Source organism: Delphinus delphis, chromosome 10 (genome assembly GCF_949987515.2).
Source record: "Delphinus delphis chromosome 10, mDelDel1.2, whole genome shotgun sequence".
Classification (NCBI taxonomy): Eukaryota; Metazoa; Chordata; class Mammalia; order Artiodactyla; family Delphinidae; genus Delphinus; species Delphinus delphis.
Window position 1 is genome coordinate 94401035 of NC_082692.2, and position 17689 is coordinate 94418723.

General features: G+C 39.6%; 1 protein-coding gene across 6 annotated transcripts in view; it reads left to right on the plus strand.

Annotated features, from left to right (window-relative positions):
* The window catches only part of GRM7 (glutamate metabotropic receptor 7), an 859725-nt gene that overhangs the window by 68292 nt on the left and 773744 nt on the right, over window positions 1-17689 (plus strand). Inside the window, exons 1-2 of one of the 6 annotated variants that reach the window (XM_060022951.2) lie at window positions 7597-7948; window positions 9585-9684. The exons of the other annotated variants lie outside the window; for them this stretch is intronic. The gene's annotated coding sequence lies outside the window, so the exon portion shown is untranslated. Of the gene's footprint in view, window positions 1-7596; window positions 7949-9584; window positions 9685-17689 lie in introns of those variants that run through there. 6 annotated transcript variants of the gene reach the window in all.

A 17689-nucleotide genomic window follows, 5' to 3' on the forward strand; every position in this document is an offset into this window, starting at 1 on the left:
GTTTTCACCCTGTTGATAGATAGGTAGGCAGATAGAGAGAGAGATAGGTTATTTATTTTAATTTAATACGTCTCTCATTGATCTTGTTGCCTCATGTCTCTGCCTCTTCTAAATATTTTTGCACAGTTTTGGCGTTAACTGGGTGTTTTGGCAAAAAGTCAGTTCAGTGTTCCTCAGATAGTTGTTCAATACTGCCCGCCTCTTCAGGTGCTGAAAAAGGAAATTCTAATGATTTGTTAACACTTGTTAATAGAGATAAGATTAAGGCCCCGATTTTCTTATGAAAGCTTACCACTTGGGGCTGGTTTCACAGAAATATCATAACATTATATGCAGTCAAGTTGCACCGATATTCCATATGAGGAAACAAAATCTGTGAAAGGATTTAAATATGAAAATAATTATGTAGGGCTTCCCTGGTGGCGCTAGTGGTTGAGAGTCCGCCTGCCGATGCAGGGGATGCGGGTTTGTGCCTCGGTCCGGGAAGATCCCACATGCCGCGGAGCGGCTGGGCCCGTGAGCCATGGCCGCTGAGCCTGCGCGTCCGGAGCCTGTGCTCCGCAACGGGAGAGGCCACAACAGTGAGAGGCCCGCGTACCAAAAAAAAAAAAAAAAAAAAATGTAAATGATAAATATTATTTATTATTAAGTATAATTAGTAGTTGTCAAGCAGATCCTTTTCTGCCAAAGAGCCACAAATCTTTCAAAATGAATGCTTGCAATTAATAATATTTAGATAGGGGAAAAATGAGTTTTTCTCAACTTTTCCATCATAGCCTAGTTACTGCCAGCCAAACAACGTGATAGAATCAATGGAAGCTTAAACAGGTGCTAATCTCCTCTTGCTCTCCAATTTATCACTAAATGGCTTTTCTATGGATTGCAATCATTGAAAGGTTGTAATTGTAGCCTTCTGCTATATTTACCATTAGAAAATTTATTTTTACGTGGAGCGTGCTGTTCTAATAAGCAGTGGGTTTTTCACAAACTTGTTTATCATTCACAATGATTAGGTTCCCCCTTATTTGAACTGGTGCATAAAATGCCACTTATGGTTTTTTTTAATTTTTTAATTTAATTTTATTTATTATTTTATACAGCAGGTTCTCATTAGTTATCCATTTTATACATAGTAGTGTATATACGTCAATCCCAATCTCCCAATTCATCCCACCACCACCCTCCCCTCGCCACTTTCCCCCCTTGGTGTCCATACATTTGTTCTCTACATCTGTGTTCTCTACATCATGTATTTAAATGATTTTTTCTCTCTCCCTTTCCTGTTACTGTAACCGGAAGTGGGGTCTAGCTGCTCGCCGCTCAAAAGCAAGTAAAGAGACAAGGTTGGTGGAAAGGAAAGTTTACTTTGTTTTGGGTGCCGGCGACCAGGGGGTGTGGGAGGGAGGACGTCTGTCCGAAGGCCAACTCCCCGCACCCACCCAATGAGGGGGCAAGAGCTTTTATAGACGGAGGGAGGGGGGCTACACGCAGAAACAGCACAGTCAGCTCTGACCGTCATCTTGAAATTGGTCATCGGTGGTCTGACCAGTGTCATCTTGATTGTTTTAAGTACAGTTAGTCTTCAGTTCCAGGGTCGGTTTGTTCTCATTTCTTTGAGGCCAGTTCTCAGAATTGTGAATTGTGGCAGCTTATGTCATGCCTACAGTCTGGTCATCATGTACTTAACTTCTTCACCTAGTGGGGTTTCACACAGCTCACAGGATATGGCTCAGAATATTATCTATAGCCATTGAGGAGGAACTAAAGGTCCTTAACTTTGCTTACTGATAAATTATTATTGTTTTGTCCTGTTTGACTGCTTTTATTTTTTGCTTCTGCATTTTCTCACTTTCTGATTAAACTTAATTTTTGGCTAAAGATTTTTCACAGACAAAAAGCAGGCAGAGGACATGGTTAGGGGAAGGGATCATAGGGTCCTGCTCTGTCTCATTAGGAGTCTCATTTAGGTGCATAGTTAATGTCTGCATCGCTTGGCCTCTGCTAGAAAAGGAGTGAGGTGCACAGGACGCCCACGGCCTGCTCAGAAAGCCTACAAACATTGGAAAGGGATGGCGGTATCTGCCACACTGTCAACCTGTTCTACTCGGTGTGCTACTGCTGTTATAGCACATGCTGAGCTGTCAGTAAAAATCAGTCAAAGCATTCTGTGTGGCGTAGGGAGGTGTGGGAAGAGGGGTCATTCCAGTTGCATAAAGATGATGCATCTGGTTGGCAAGAGGGCCCATATTCATGTTTAATCACGTACGGAGCCTCTGTCCTCCTTCCTGGTCCCTGTTACTCATCTATTCAGGTCTCCCTGCCTCCCTGACTGCCTCCCCCATCTTCCCAGCTGCTCATCTCTGTACTTGATTCAGAGTATCTATGAGAGTCGGCCCTGAGCTGCAGGGCCTGATCTGTGCAAAAATGGTTTGGTCTGTCATGAGCCGCACAAAACAAAACGAAAATCAGGAAACGAGTGAAAGCATCTGTGAGCTAAAGTGAAATAATTATACCTCGGTACCCTGTCTATAAAGATATGTAGCAGACTTCCTGCCATATTATCACCCAGTAAGTGTACTTTTTTTTTTCCTTTTAGGGAAGAGAGAATGCCTTTATGTCAATCTATTCATGCTTAAGACTCACAGTGCCTATTGTCTATAACTGTGAGATACAACTCAGGAAGGATATAGATGGAGTATTTGGCTTCAATAAAGTGGGTGGAGCAGGAAATGGGCCCTACACCTAGCCCTATTTACAATGAGTGACTTGTTAAAATGAGCATCTGTACCAGGAACAATTAATCAGCATATGTAGCCATAAGGAAGGTGGAAAGTGCTGATCACATACATTGCTCAGGTGCTGTCAGAGAGATTCCGGGGCTGATGGAGGCTGTACAAGCCCTAGCATCAGACGGGAACAACTCTCTCCCCCACAAGCTAGCCCGCTTTCCCCCTTCCTAAAGGCAGGTCCTTACAAATGTGGTGTCTGGGGTGGTCCTCTAATTTTCCCTAATCTGTGTGTGGCTGTGGAATGAGATAGAGCTAACGTGCAAACAAAGGGTAGTGAAAATGACATGAGCTCTGGAGTGAGACAGAACTGCATCCAAATCCCATCCCTATCACTGATTTAGTTACGTAAATTGAACAAGTTCCTTAAATTCTCTGAACTGCAGTTGCCTTGTCTGTGAGGTAGAAATCAGGTCAGTCTTTACTGGGTTAGTGTATGCATTATAAATAATATATATAAAAGGCCTAGCACGGCACTGACATAAAACAGACGCTCAAAGTGGTAACTATTACTATAACTCAGGAAAACTACTCTGCCCAACGTAGGCAGTTCTAAAGTGAAACAATATATAATAAAACCTTATGCAGAAGAACTTATAAGTAGGCAGTGGGTTGGGTAGCTATATCCTATGGCTAGGTCTCAGTGCATCAATTCATATCCAAGGAGATTCTCAGCATGTAGTAGATGCAACGTATTTCCAATTAATGTCATCATAAGAACTAAACCTCTGTATTTCTTTGGTTTCTAAGAAATTTTCAACCTTAATAACATGTTAGAGTACTTCTGGGTTTAGCTCCTACTAAATTATAAATGCTGTCATTTTATACCTAAGATGCATGGTTCACTCAGTGCAGGTGGGGGAAAACTGAATGTTTTAGACTGGCTAAATCTGGCTTGCTGAAGTTCTGGTACATGGACTAAGTGGTGAAGTCAGTAAAGCTGATGAGGTTTCATTTCTAAATGTACTAGGACTAGGTCAAGATGCTAGTTTCCAACTGCATATATCCTTTCTGATGACGATGTTTTTTTTTTTTTTTTTTTTTTTTTGCTTGAGTGTAAAGATATTGTTTTCTCTGTATTTTTGAGAAAATATTAGCTTGGCTGTCCCAAGCTAACATATGACGTTATGTTAGCTAAAAACTATGGCGTTATGAAAGAGTGACTTCAGTGACTCAGTGCTTCCCACTTGGTAATTTCTCTCACCCTCAGGAGTAGCCTCAAATGCTAGCTCCCATCAATTACTGGATGCCCCATATTTTCCCAGCATCATTATAATCACTCCTATCATTCAGCACCTGTAATGAGCCAGGCTGCTTATCCATTTACAACCTTCACTGCTTTATATATATTAGCTCAGTTTGCTACCTCTTGTCCCCCTCAAGCCAATATCAAATTGTTTATTAATTAGGTAAAAATGGTATTAACCACTTACATCAGGAAGGGCAAAAGGGTATCATCTTGAGTGCCCATTTTGAATGAGTGGTAATGGTTGGCAGAGCACTGAATTAAGAAAAAAATTTAAGCTCTGTGCAGCCTTGGGGGGAAGAATGCCGTGATTGATTAGCAATGTCTGCCTTGGTTAAAAGAAAAAAGAATAGAAATAGGTTGAGTGACATGCAGGACTGAAAGGATGGGGATTCTCGGGCTCAATTTCCTTGCTGTTTATAAGCTTCTTAGAGGCACAGGTAATGTTTCAACTTTCCATCATGTTGCCACAGTGTTCATTTCCAAATCATTTATTTCTTCACTCCTCCATTTATTCCTGCTGAGTTCTCCTGGACTCAGAAACTTCACACACTCTATTCCCTTATGTTGAGCCTCACATACTTCCAAGTGGCTTCCAAGTGGCCTCCAAGGGTGACCTTGTCCTGTTTATCCCGAGAAACTCCCCCAGGTTAATATGTGTCGCAACATCTTTCTCTTTTATGCTATAGAACTTGTATGAATTTGTAATTATTGGTTAGAATGTTTTCTTGTTAATTTACTGTTTCCCTCACTGAACTCTAAATTCCATGAGCCCAAGAACCGCATCTCTCTTTTTGACAAGACACCTTATTTATACCCAGCACACACATCTGGGAAAGAGTAGACATTTAATAAATATTTATTGAAACAGCAAATCCACTAAACTTTGGAGATTCAAACTTAATAAAACATGGATCCTGGCTTCACAGAACTCATATTGTAGCAGAAAGTTGATTAAGTAAATGATTATGATGCAATGTGATAAAAGAAACATAGACGTAAGGAAATATCACTGCTGCCTGGATCAGGGGACAGGTGTTGGGGAAGCATTCTAAAAGTGATGTCAAGATTGAAGAGTAAGAAGTAAAAATGGACTTTTAAGAAAAATCAAGCGCTGCAACTTGTGCTATTTGAATTTGATATGTTCCACCATTAAAGTTTCTTTTTTAAATCAAGCAGGGTATATTAACATGCATCTGTAGTACTGCCCTAAAAGCATTTTAAAAGAAATATGGATGTCTTACCTACAGAGGCACACAATTAGGCTTTTCCCTCAAGGTATTCTTAGTGTTAACCCTTTATATTGCTTTTTACTTGATGTACCCACTAATTGTTCTGATCCAGTGGCCTTGATGAAATTTTTGATCATTTGCAAAAGTGTCCGTGGGGATTATGTGAGCACGAGTCTTTCGGAATTTTAAGTAGAAAATGGCTCAAGCATCTCCTACAGTTAGGGTACATGTGGTTACAGTAGAATAATTTAGAGAGGTGAAATTGGGTTTGTCTCTTTAGGTTTAAATCTATGACTTGGGGATAATAAAGGAAAATCATCACTAGCACAACAAGGGATATTTAAAATAAAAGATGGTTTTAGGTACACCACTAACTTTCTTACAGCGTCAATGATAAATTGTTAGGTATTATATTGATGGTAGCAGGCGGTAACATGTCCCTTTGCAGTTGAAGCTTTCTTTAAAGCTTATTTTTATTTTTTAACATCGTTATTGGAATATAATTGCTTTACAATGGTGTGTTAGTTTCTGCTGTATAACAAAGTGAATCAGCTATACACATACATATATCCCCAAATCTCCTGGCTCTTGTGTCTCCCTCCCACCCTCCCTATCCCACCCCTCTAGGTGGTCACAAAGCACCGAGCTGATCTCCCTGTGCTGTGCGGCTGCTTCCCACTAGCTATCTATTTTACATTTGGTAGTGTATGTATGTCCATGCCACTCTCTCACTACGTCCCAGCTTACCCTTCCCCCTCCACATGTCCTCAAATCCATTCTCTATGTCTGCGTCTTTATGTCTGTCCTACCCCTAGGTTCTTCAGAGCCTTTTTTTTTTTTTTTAGATTCCATATGTATGTGTTAGCATACAGTATTTCTTTTTCTCTTTCTGACTTACTTAACTCTGTATGACAGACTCTAGGTCCGTCCACCTCACTGCAAATAACACAATTTCATTTCTTTTTATGGCTGAGTAATATTCCATTGTATATATGTGCCACATCTTCTTTATCCATTCATCTGTCGATGGACACTTAGGTTGCTAGTTGAAGCTTTTTTTACAAATAAGCTGGATGGGGTTTTTTTTGGCTCGATTATATATTTATTCTTTTATTAGGCAGAGAGGAAGAAAGGGAGGGACAGACTAAGAAAGTATGGAGCATTTCCTTAAATCACATTTAAAATAAGGTAGAGCGTAGCAAATGACAAGAAGGTAGACTGAAAGGCAACAGTAAATTTTTTTAAAAAAAACTTTTATAATTATATTACAGCACTTGACAGAGCTGCAGTGCTTTGTGTAGGCCTTTAAAACTTCCCCCAAACATGTTCATTCCCCTTGATTCAATCATGTGCACAGAAGAAGTTCCTTGTTGGGTTGGTAAAGCAGAATCATATCCGGGCTCTAGGTAGATCCAAACACTATTGCAGTTCTGTACACACCTGTGTGGTATGTGCAGATAGAAACAATAATATGTAAACCTGTTCCCCTTTGGTACATTGATCATTTCCTAAACTTATTTCACCTGTACCCACCACCCCTACACACACACACACACACACACACACACACACACACACACACACACAGCACTAATACCCCTGTAAGATATATTAAATGTGTTGATTTGGATAACTAGAATTTGATGGACAGAATTCCTCCAGCAAGAGGGAGTTTTAGGTAGAATGGAAGAGAAACTCATGGAAACGCTTGAATGGTCCTTTCCTTGATTCCACAACATGAGTAAGACTGATCGAGTTCCTTTAATATGCAGCATCCATATTGCATTTGTTCTTACATTTTATGCTGTAATTAAATACAGAGTAAAAGTTATTGAGTGAATATTAAGTTTATTGGGTAGCTGAGTTGATAATTGTATTTTATTTTTGTGCATTGGAAATCTATGTACATTTATATTGTAGGAATATGGCAATGCTCCAAGAAAAATGAGAAATTCACTGATAATTTCCCACCCAAAGAGAGCCATTGTTAACCTTTTAATATTATATACTCTTTGTGTCAGTTTGTTTTTTGTCAAAAATGGCATTTTATTGCTTGAATTTGCATTTCACTGATTATGTGATAAACACTCCTTTTTAGGGCTTTCCTGGTGGCGCAGTGGTTGAGAGTCCGCCTGCCGATGCAGGGCACCCGGGTTCGTGCCCCGGTCTGGGAGGATCCCACATGCCGTGGAGCGGCTGGGCCCGTGAGCCATGGCCGCTGAGCCTGCGCGTCCAGAGCCTGTGCTCCGCAACGGGAGAGGCCACAACAGTGAGAGGCCCGCGTACCGCAAAAAAAAACCAAAACTTCTTTTTAATTTAATTTTTCTTGAGGTAACATTGGTTACCGCCTCTCAGCTCGAAATTCACTCTTTTGTTACTTGCTCTGTGAAAAGTGCTGTGGGTCCTTTAAATAGTTTTTCCCTGGCCAGCTCCTGTGATGTTAGGCTTTCCTAATTGATGGCACCTGAGGAAGGTGTGGCTTCGTGATGCCCCGGTGCTTGCTGGGAAGGCTCTTGGTGGCGTCTTCAACACCCACTCACTCCTGCAGCTCTGAGGGCGTCCTCAGCCCTGCTCCCGGGGCTCACAACTTCTCCGGTAGTCGGCTTCAGCAGTGCGCAGAGAGAGCAGTGGACGACAGCTACCGTCAGCTTCTTCTATCAAGCAGTTTTGGAGTAGCGCCTCAGGTGAGAAATCTCCCCGTGCATAGTTTTACTAGAACCCTAGAAGGTGGATTTCCAGTAACTTACAGAGGGCCTATTTCCAGAAAGTTCCACCATGAGACACCACAGCAGCTTCTTTACCATCCACTGAGCCACAGTCATGCTCTTTTCAACCGGGTCTGGACCTCAGTCCTGTGGGCAGGGAGGAGCAGGTCTTCTTTTCAGCTGGAGGGTTAGCGGCTCTCCTTATTTCAGCTGTGTTTTGGCGTTCTCTTTACTTGTCGCTGGCCATTCCTTCCTTACTCTAATCCTCTTTCATAATTAATAGTTTTTTCATTACACTTTCCATGCTCAAATTACTGTTTGTTTTTCTTCTGGTTGGACCCAGAATAATAACTAAATAATCTAATGTTAGTGTGTATTGTTTTATTTTAAAACCCGTTTTTCACATTTTTTTGTTTCTACATCATTATTTTAATGGTTTCATAGTAGTCCATGTAGTAGTATACTTCATGCCTATTGTTATACAGTTTATAATATATAAGTTTTCATTTTCACAATTGTAGACAATGCTTTAGTGAACATCTTGGTACACATCCTTTGCTCCTATCCATAATGATTTTCATTCTCAGTCATTTGGACATTTTAGTCAGAGGTAAATGATGAACACACCACGTAAAGTGCTTTGTATATTTCCAGGGGAATACTGAACATATTATTTACTGCCATAGCAAAACATCAGAAAAAAGTGAGGGAATCATGATTTTTATTGTCTTCTCCCAAACTCTCATAGCAAGAATCTGAAAAATCTCTGGTGAAACACAATTGAAACTAGATTTGAGATTGAGCCATTAAATCCCAGTTATCACCAATCACTTCTGGCTGCTTCTGATTAAACACTTTCTTTGTGTTTACGATTGGGGAATCCACCTCATGAAAAGAATGGCAAATGGGAAAGAAGTAAATGATTCAGGATAGTTTGGTCGTTCCTGGGAGAGAGTGCTTTGACAAAGCAAACGGTTTACCTGAATGTCTTAAGCAAACTGAGCTTGGCTGATTTCCTGTGCTTACAGAAAAGAACCGCTGTAGCTTCAGCTGGAAACCCTAAGCCACTGATTCAGTGGTGGTTTTTTTGACGTGCCTGCGTCACAGGTATAAACAATCTGCGATGTTGAGCTAAACATACCTAAACTGCTGAGGATCTTTCAGGTTAATTCAAACCAACAGGGAATGATCCTGACTGGCAACAATAGAAGATTCTCTCCCAGCAGGAAGTGCATGGGGGCATCCCTTCTAGATCAGATATGCTTCAGGGACTGCTTCTGCAAGCGGTCGTCTTAATTGAATGTTTGTTTCTGAATGTTTGTTGCTCACAGATGTTTCTAACCAATACTGTTGAGCCTTTTGGTGGTTTCTAAAAGAGGCTATGTTAATCTCAGAACAAGGAGATACAGCATATATGACGTGTAATCACACTATAATGATAAAAATAGACACATGCCATCGTTGTTGTCATGGGCATTATCAACAACACAACACAATCACTGTAAATTATTGGGCACCTGTTATGTAGACAGCATGTCTGTTGTCCATGGATTAGTGTAGTTAATCCTCACAAAGCTCTTAAGAAGTAAGTACCAATAATATCCCCATTTTACAGATGAAGACACTGAGGAAGAGAAAAGTTAAGAATTTGCCTATGATCAGTTATCCATCTGTTCAGCCAGTGCACAAATTACACTGCCCAACTCCAAGATCAGGTGAGTACAATGGCCTGAGCACCATGCTTTACTGCTTCCCACATATTTAGGAGCTAAAAGAAATCAAGTAGTGGACCTTAAAGAAAATCTTCCTCTACCTTCGTTCAACTCTTTTTGCTTTCATTTTGGTGGAGTCTGTGAGAGACTTAATGTATCATGTAGAATTATCAAGTTACATGACTGCATTTTTCCCCTTAATTGACCATTTTGAACTGAATTGCTTGGATTTATCAGATTTTTTGTAATGCAGTGTGGTCTACAATAGCTATTGCCAGCCTCTTTCCCACCATCACTACACCTGAAAAATAAAATTCACACATATGACATTCTATCATGTGCTTATCCAGAATTAATGCACAAAGCTGCATAAGTAAAAATCTGTGGTTTATGCACAGTTTCTTCCAGGCCAGCTGCTGTGTCTCCCACTCACCCGAGGGTCTGAAGTTAAGGACCTGCAAGTCTAGAGAAACTGAGAGACACGTGTTGGCTTGGCCAATAGATCTTGAGCACCTATAAAGTGCAAGGAGCTGGATCACTGTGGTGGACTTGTCGGGGATTTAAAAATAATAAGACAGCCTAGGAGACAGGCTTTGACACCACTGACAAAAAAACACTTCAATTACCAGGCAGTGAGAAAAGGAGGGACGTGGGTAGAAGAACGTGTCAGCAAGGTGTGCTGCGTGTGGCCCATCTTCAAGTCTCAGTTGAATTCTACTTTTGAAATGTGAGCCACTTGTGGGAAATTCTGTACCATGAGGGTTTTGCTTAATGTTTAAAAAGTCTTACAAAAAGATGAATAGGAGACATAGCAGGTACCAAATCAGAAAGTTGTGTCTTGTAAACAGGGGGAGGTCAATCCAACCTCAAATCCCAAAATATATCAATATCCCATAATAGAGAATCACTATCAGGGAACTTGCTGTTTGTTTATTAGTGGCAGCATGGCATAAAATCAGGATAATTCAGCGTTTAAAATCCCTACTTTGTTTGAATTTATAACTAGTATAAATACTTCTAAGATGATATACATTTAAATTTTTTCTGCAGCAAGTTAGGATCACAAATTCACATGCTGCTCAAAAGAATACTCAGAAATATTTAATGAAAACCTTCATTCTAGTGATGAGGAAACTCTAGCTCAAATAAGAAGGGACTTGATCCATACTCAAGCAAAAAATTCTGTAAAAGAGTTGTAATCGGAAGTATCCAGTTGTCCTACCTCCTAATTTTGTGATCCATCTGCTTCACCATCAGTCAAAATATCTGATTCTTCGAATAAAGAACTTTGGCTTGGCTTTATAGAGTAAGATTAAAAAAAACAAACAAACCAAACACTTAGGCAAAGGAACAAACAGCCAAAATGAAGTAAATCTGGGATTTTTTTTAAACCAGCGTTGTCTGCATTGTTATTTTGGGCTCAGAGCGATAGCTTGATGCCAAATTTAAATGGAAAGCATTATCTACTCCATATTTATAAATCTTTAGATTCTGCATGTGTCATGAAAAATGCAAGTAAATTTTATAGTAGTAAGGTGTGTGGGATTAATTTGTATTCTATGTTGAAAAGCTCCACGGTAGGCAATTAATTCATGAAACACCAGCGATTGCTGCCTTGAGGCAGCAGCGATTGCTACTAGATAAAATTACAGACCTCACATCTTTTTACACTGGTATCTATTTTTTGTGTGGTCTAGGGAATATATCATCTTAAATTGAATATTTACCTAATCAATAGGCTAAGGGTATCTTCTGGGTTCTGCCCCCTTTGACTCTAGAACACATTGTCTAGTTGTGAATATTAATATGCTGCTTATATAGTTGGGTACTACTGCTTACTGTTTTCACTTCATGGCACACTTATTAAATGATGTTTGTATGCTATACTAGAATAAACTAGAGGGGATCTAAATGGAGCTTGGTAAAAATTGTATAGCCTTTCTATTGAACAATGATAAAGTAAAACAACTGATATAAATAAAAGTTTAAAATAACAAGCCATAATAAAGTATAAAGTATTGGGAAAGATATCAAATACTTAATTTACATAATTTTCAAGTAATGCTTTTCAGGATTTTTAATGAGAAACTTGTAGTTGCTTCCACAAACATAAGTGTTTTTTGGTTTTTTTGTTTGTTTGTTTCGTTTACCAGATCTTACTCTTGAAGTTGTGACTGTAATTCTAATCAATGTTTTAATAACATCTCTCTATTTTTGATTGTCACATTAGACAAGAAAATTTTAATCATTTTTACGATCATTCAAAAATTTTCAAGCCACTGTTTTTAAAAGAATCTAGTTTCTTCTCTCTTTGGCACACAAAAACTCATTGCAGTATCATCTGATGATGTGTATGAGACTGATTTCGTTCCAAGTTGGTGGTTGCTTTTATAAGGTATGTCCCAATAATGATGGTAGAAGGCACAGGCTGTGGTAGAGCCTCCACATCGACTAGGCGGTCATATCATCTTTACATGAAGACAGAGATGGGCGGGTAACCACCTAAACCCACGCTGACAAGGTCTCCTGGGACTCCCGCCCCTGACCTGCTGTATCTTTGCTCTGGATCATTAGTTCTTGTAGCAGTCCTAGCAATCTCTTGTTCACCATGAGCATTGGCATACTCGCCGCTGGCTGCTGCACAAGTTGATGCCCGCTGGTTGAATGGCGAGAGAACTTTGATGGACCTGTGGGTGTGGCGTTTCTCACTGTGTCTCCCATCCGAGACCACTTTTGACCTTTTGTCTGACTCTGTCTCTCTTGGGTAACCTTCCTGGGAGACCCTAGATAGGCTAATTGTGGCTGAATGTGAATAGTTCCAGGGTTCTGGGTAACCCAGGCTGTACCAGGCAGCCCCAAGGGTTGAGGGGATCATTATCTCATGTCCCACTTACAAACATTAGATTCAGAGCTGTATACCTAAGCAGACTGCTTGGTACCCTCTGATTCAGGTATGTGACTTAAAACAGCCTTGAAGAACTTTGAAAGTAATATAAAAAATGGCAAACTTCTCTATTTTACCCTTTCTTTACCTAGACTAAACCTGCAGCCTCACAGGAGCTGAGAACATATTTATTCTTTATCTTTTACTAAGACACTCAGCAGGAAGTAACACACTTTGAATGAAAAAGGACAATTCAAGTTAGGTTGGTGCTTTGCCTAAGCCAGAAAGGTTTAGGGAGAGAAATTGAGGATGAAGAACAAAAGAGACAAGCTTTTTTCTTTTCTTTTTTTAAACCTCTGATGGTTTGACTTAATTCTATTATTTGAATGATTTTGAATTGATTTGGACACACCCACATTTAAATATAAGTTCAAAAATGCATTCTAAAGTCAAATGGAAAGTAATTTGTGTGGTCTTGTTATGAAAATAATCGTTTTATTCTCTGTATACTCCAGTCTCTCCACTCATTTAATCATATTTATATTCATCTATTTACACATCATTCATATATTCACAAAATATTTGTTACTGTGGGTACTATACCTGGTATTGATCTAGGTGCTGAGCTGGAAAGGTGAAAAAGTCATTATCATTACCTTGGAGGGTCTCCCAGTCTTGAGGGGAGTCATAGAGGTTAACACATAATTATTGTACAGTTGGACAAGCATCATTATAGTCTTATGAACAGAATATCAGGAGAAAAATATTTTATTTAGTCTTATTATGTATTTGAGTATTCGCCTGCCCAAGATGGAAATCTATCTAATAGAGTTTGTGCTTTTAAGGACATAATCCAACATGATATTTTTTATTTGCTGAGATCTTTTCTCCATGAGGTGAATTAGGAGCCCAGGCTTCTTCTATGTCCTGACTCTATTTCCTAGGGCCTCAAAGCCTTTGGAATGTCGTTGGAAGACAGAGGAGAAAAGGGTGTAGAGGCTCTGCTCTTAATCACTCCATCCCAGAAGTGACATTCATTACCTTTGCTCACTTTCCATTGACAGGGTATACGTGCAGGAGGTGCTGTGTCCTGCAGCCCTGGCAAGTTAACATCTAGCAATAGTTTTACACAGAGGAAGGCTAGTGAGCTGTTTGCTGAATTGCTCACATTCTCTGGACAAAAGTAAGGAAGTCTGTGGCTGTTTATGCCCTTCTCAAATATATGCTTCATTTCTTTCCATCCCTCTAACTCTAATCATGGGCAGCAATATTTGTTCAATATTTTATCCACTCACACTGTCCAGGGAGGTTTCTTCGGCACAACAAGCAAGGCACACTGGGTTTATTTTTATACCACATTTCCCATAGTCGTATCAGATAAATGCATTACATCGCACCAGGTGACTGCTGAATAATCTCACAACTGTGGCTTCCATGTGAAAGGCAGAGATGATTAGCTTCCAAGGTGTTTGTGGGCCAGAATTGCTCTGCTTCCCTTAACTAGGTAGGTTAGTACCTGTTCGAGTTCTTTGAGCTTTGTATACTGTTCCCTTGATTCACAGGAAGAAATCATAGACTTAATAGTCTGGTTGTGAGGATTAAATGAGATATTTTATATAAATTGCTAAGCATGGCTTTAGGCACATATAGAAAGCAATCCATAATTGAGGCTCTTGTCATTGCTAATTAAGGATAGGATATTAAGCGAAAATGGAAGTGTCCTTTTTGTGGAGGAGGATGATATACTGAAACATTTAAACGTATTATTTCCTGTAACTAATTTCTAATGAGATTTCAATGTGTGCTTGCTGTCTGATTCCCCAAGAGAATGGATTTTCTCCCTCACCTTATCACATAGATATTGCCTGAATAAGGTCCAAATACCTGTAACTGAATTCACTTTTAGGATTGCAGTATCCTATAAGAGGCAGCAAAATATATTAATAAAGAGTGTTAGTTCTAAACTCAGGTTTCAAGTTCTAGCTGGGTTACTTATCAGCTGTGTGACCTTGATCAACCTGTTTCTGAATCTGTGAATGTTAGCCAGTGATATTCCTTTCTAGGGACATTATGCTGGGAATGAGATGATTTATATAAAACACTTAGCAGAGAAGATGGCATAGAGCAAGTACCTAATACATGTTACCTTAATCATTATGGTTACTATGATTGTAAAGAAGAGACAATATAATACAGTAGACAGAATATTGGGATTGGGGTCAGATGACCTGAGTTTATATCTGTGTTCTGTTGCTTTTAATCTTACTGAACCTCGGTCTCCTCATCCATAAAATGGGGCTAATAATATTCTCTTCACACAGTTGTTATGGTGATTTTAACGTATGTGAAAGTTCATAGAATCTTGCCTAGAACCTGTAAAATATTAAATACGTGTTAAAATTATTTTCTTTTATTTGCGGTATCTGTGGCCCTAGGCAAGTTGATCTTCCTCTCATATTGGTTATGCCTCCTACTTGGCCTGTTATAGTTAACATCAAAAAAAAAAAAAAATCAGGGCTTCCCTGGTGGCGCAGTGGTTGACAGTCTGCCTGCCGATGCAGGGGACACGGGTTCGTGCCCCAGTCCAGGAAGATCCCACATGCCGTGGAGTGGCTGGGCCCGTGAGCCATGGCCGCTGGGCCTGCGCGTCCGGAGCCTGTGCTCCGCAACGGGAGAGGCCACGACAGTGAGAGGCCCGCGTACCGCAAAAAAAACCCAAAAAAACAAGAAACCAAACCCTCAAGCAACTCTAAAAATAGTACTATATGTAACATTATTATTTAAGAAGAGGATGGCGTTCTATTCCTGAAGGATTTGGCCATTGGAATTGTGGAGGAAGACCATCTTGGGATTTGTGTGGTGACATTTCTTAAATGCATGGTATAGCATGGGTTGCTTTCATCACACAGTAGGGAAATACTAATAATTTTATAATCCCTAACCCAGATTAACTTTAAAGCCACTAGTAAAGACGAATTCCATTTTGATATTTAGTACCCTGCTAGAGTATCTCTCACTACAGAAGTTTAAAATAAGCATAAAAATAAATCCAGAAACAGATAAAACTAGCCTGTGCTGTGGAACACCATATTCCCAGGCAGTCCAATCTGAGGTCCACAGTCAAAAAAGATTTTAATCTATGAACTATGTGTAGTACAGTGGGTGTTGATGGGAAACAATGAGAAATTGATGGCTTTTTACCCTCCCTCTGTCCTAGGTGGTTTCTAATTCAGGTTCGATCATTACACCATTATAGAGAAGCCCTGCTATGCTAATATTTTTCTTAGACTTTGAACAAACTCAGACACCATAAGATTTTTTTTTTAACAAGGAGGGAACACTGAGAGCTTTCTGTGGTATCTCTCTTGTAGTCCTCCTGTTCTCCTATGTGGATGCCCTTCTCTATCTTATATCACTTCCCCAGTTCAAGAATCCTTCAAGAGTAGCCTCAAAGCCCATCAATTCTTTGCAAAGTTACTTGTTCCATATTGCTTACATAGATCTCTCTTCTTCCAACCCCCTTGAAACACTGTTCTTGTCTTTCAGTTGAGTGTTGAATCACAGAATTTCTGTCATATTATTTAAGTATTATTTAAGTAGCGCAGGGAGAGGCTAATCCTTGAAATCAGGAAATAATTATATCTTAAATTAGAATTTACAGCTCCGTGGCAGTGAACACAGTGGCTAAATAAATAAAATTTAATTAAAATGGTATGCAATGAGGGCCTTACAAAAATGCCGTTAAGAATAACATCGTTTGCATAAAATTGAATATCTAAAAACAGCTAGACAACTATTTAACTTTCCATTTGTACGTATAGATAAAGCACAAGGATTTGCCCATTAGGATTTTATTTTCCATGGTAGGTCATTTCAGATGCTTTAAGTGACCCTACAGGCATCTTTTTAAGATTACCTTTGGACCCTGGTTTTTCATCCTGGGACTGCCGCCACGTACAATCCTAAAATGTTCCATAAAGGCTCAATCTTGCTTTTATGTCATGAGCCGTTTCCATTTAGTTAAAATTAAACTCTCAGCTACAGGAATATCTCCCAGGACTCAAAGCTTTCCCTTCTCAATTAAAGCGTCTAACCTGCTAGCTTCCTGAGGGCAGTGAGCTCAGGGTGAAGCTGAATGACAGTGAAACCCCAAAGTGACGTGACATCGCTTCATTCCAGAATGGGTGTTCCCTGACGGCTGCATCTAACATATGCACAAAATCTCCCTCTCGATTTGCACTTCCAACACCATTCCTAAAATGTAAGCATTGTTCTTTGGTGTCTCATAGGTAGCATAAATTAAATGAGATAATTTTTATATTGTGTCCCACCTCCATGTAGATTTTTCTTTACTGGTTTTTACATGTGTCTCAAGTTAAAGCATTGTTTGCTAAATATCTCACTCCCTCTCCTGTTTACCCTCCTGTCCCTCACTTGCATACCGGAGCACAGTAAGCAGACACCTTTCCTAGTATCCACCATTGATCCATCCCCTATTGCCCTGTCCTCAGAGGACCTGATTTGTTAGGAAAAGATGTTCATTCTCAGATATTTACCAACATGAGTGAGACTACCAGTGCTTCATCCTTTCATTCACTGTGTTAGGTTTGTAAGAGACACATGGGACAAAAGGGGCTTAATCTCTTTTGGCGCCCAGCTGGAAATCCACAGGGGGAGAAGGAGCAAACAGGTATGCTGCTAATTATCAAACAGGTTGTTATGATGGGACATAGAACAGGGAATGAGAGCTCACCTGGTTGGAAGCAGGTGATCAGGGGGTTGACTTTTTAATAACTTTATTGAGGTACAATTTACACACAATACATTGTTCATATTTAAAGTATACTAACTACTGTGAGTTTTAATATATGCGTAGACCCACAAACCCAGCATCCCAAACAAAATACCAAATATGTTATAATTCCCAGTGTTTTCTTGTGCAGCTTTGCAATTCTTTCTTCTCTCTATGCTTTACTCACTATATATTAGTTTACATTTTCTAGAATTTTATAAAAATGGCATCATGTTTTTTTTTCTTGGTCTGGGTTATTTTACTCAGCATAATGATTTTGAGATTCATTCATGTCGTTGAACATATCGATAGCTTACTCCATTTATTCACTC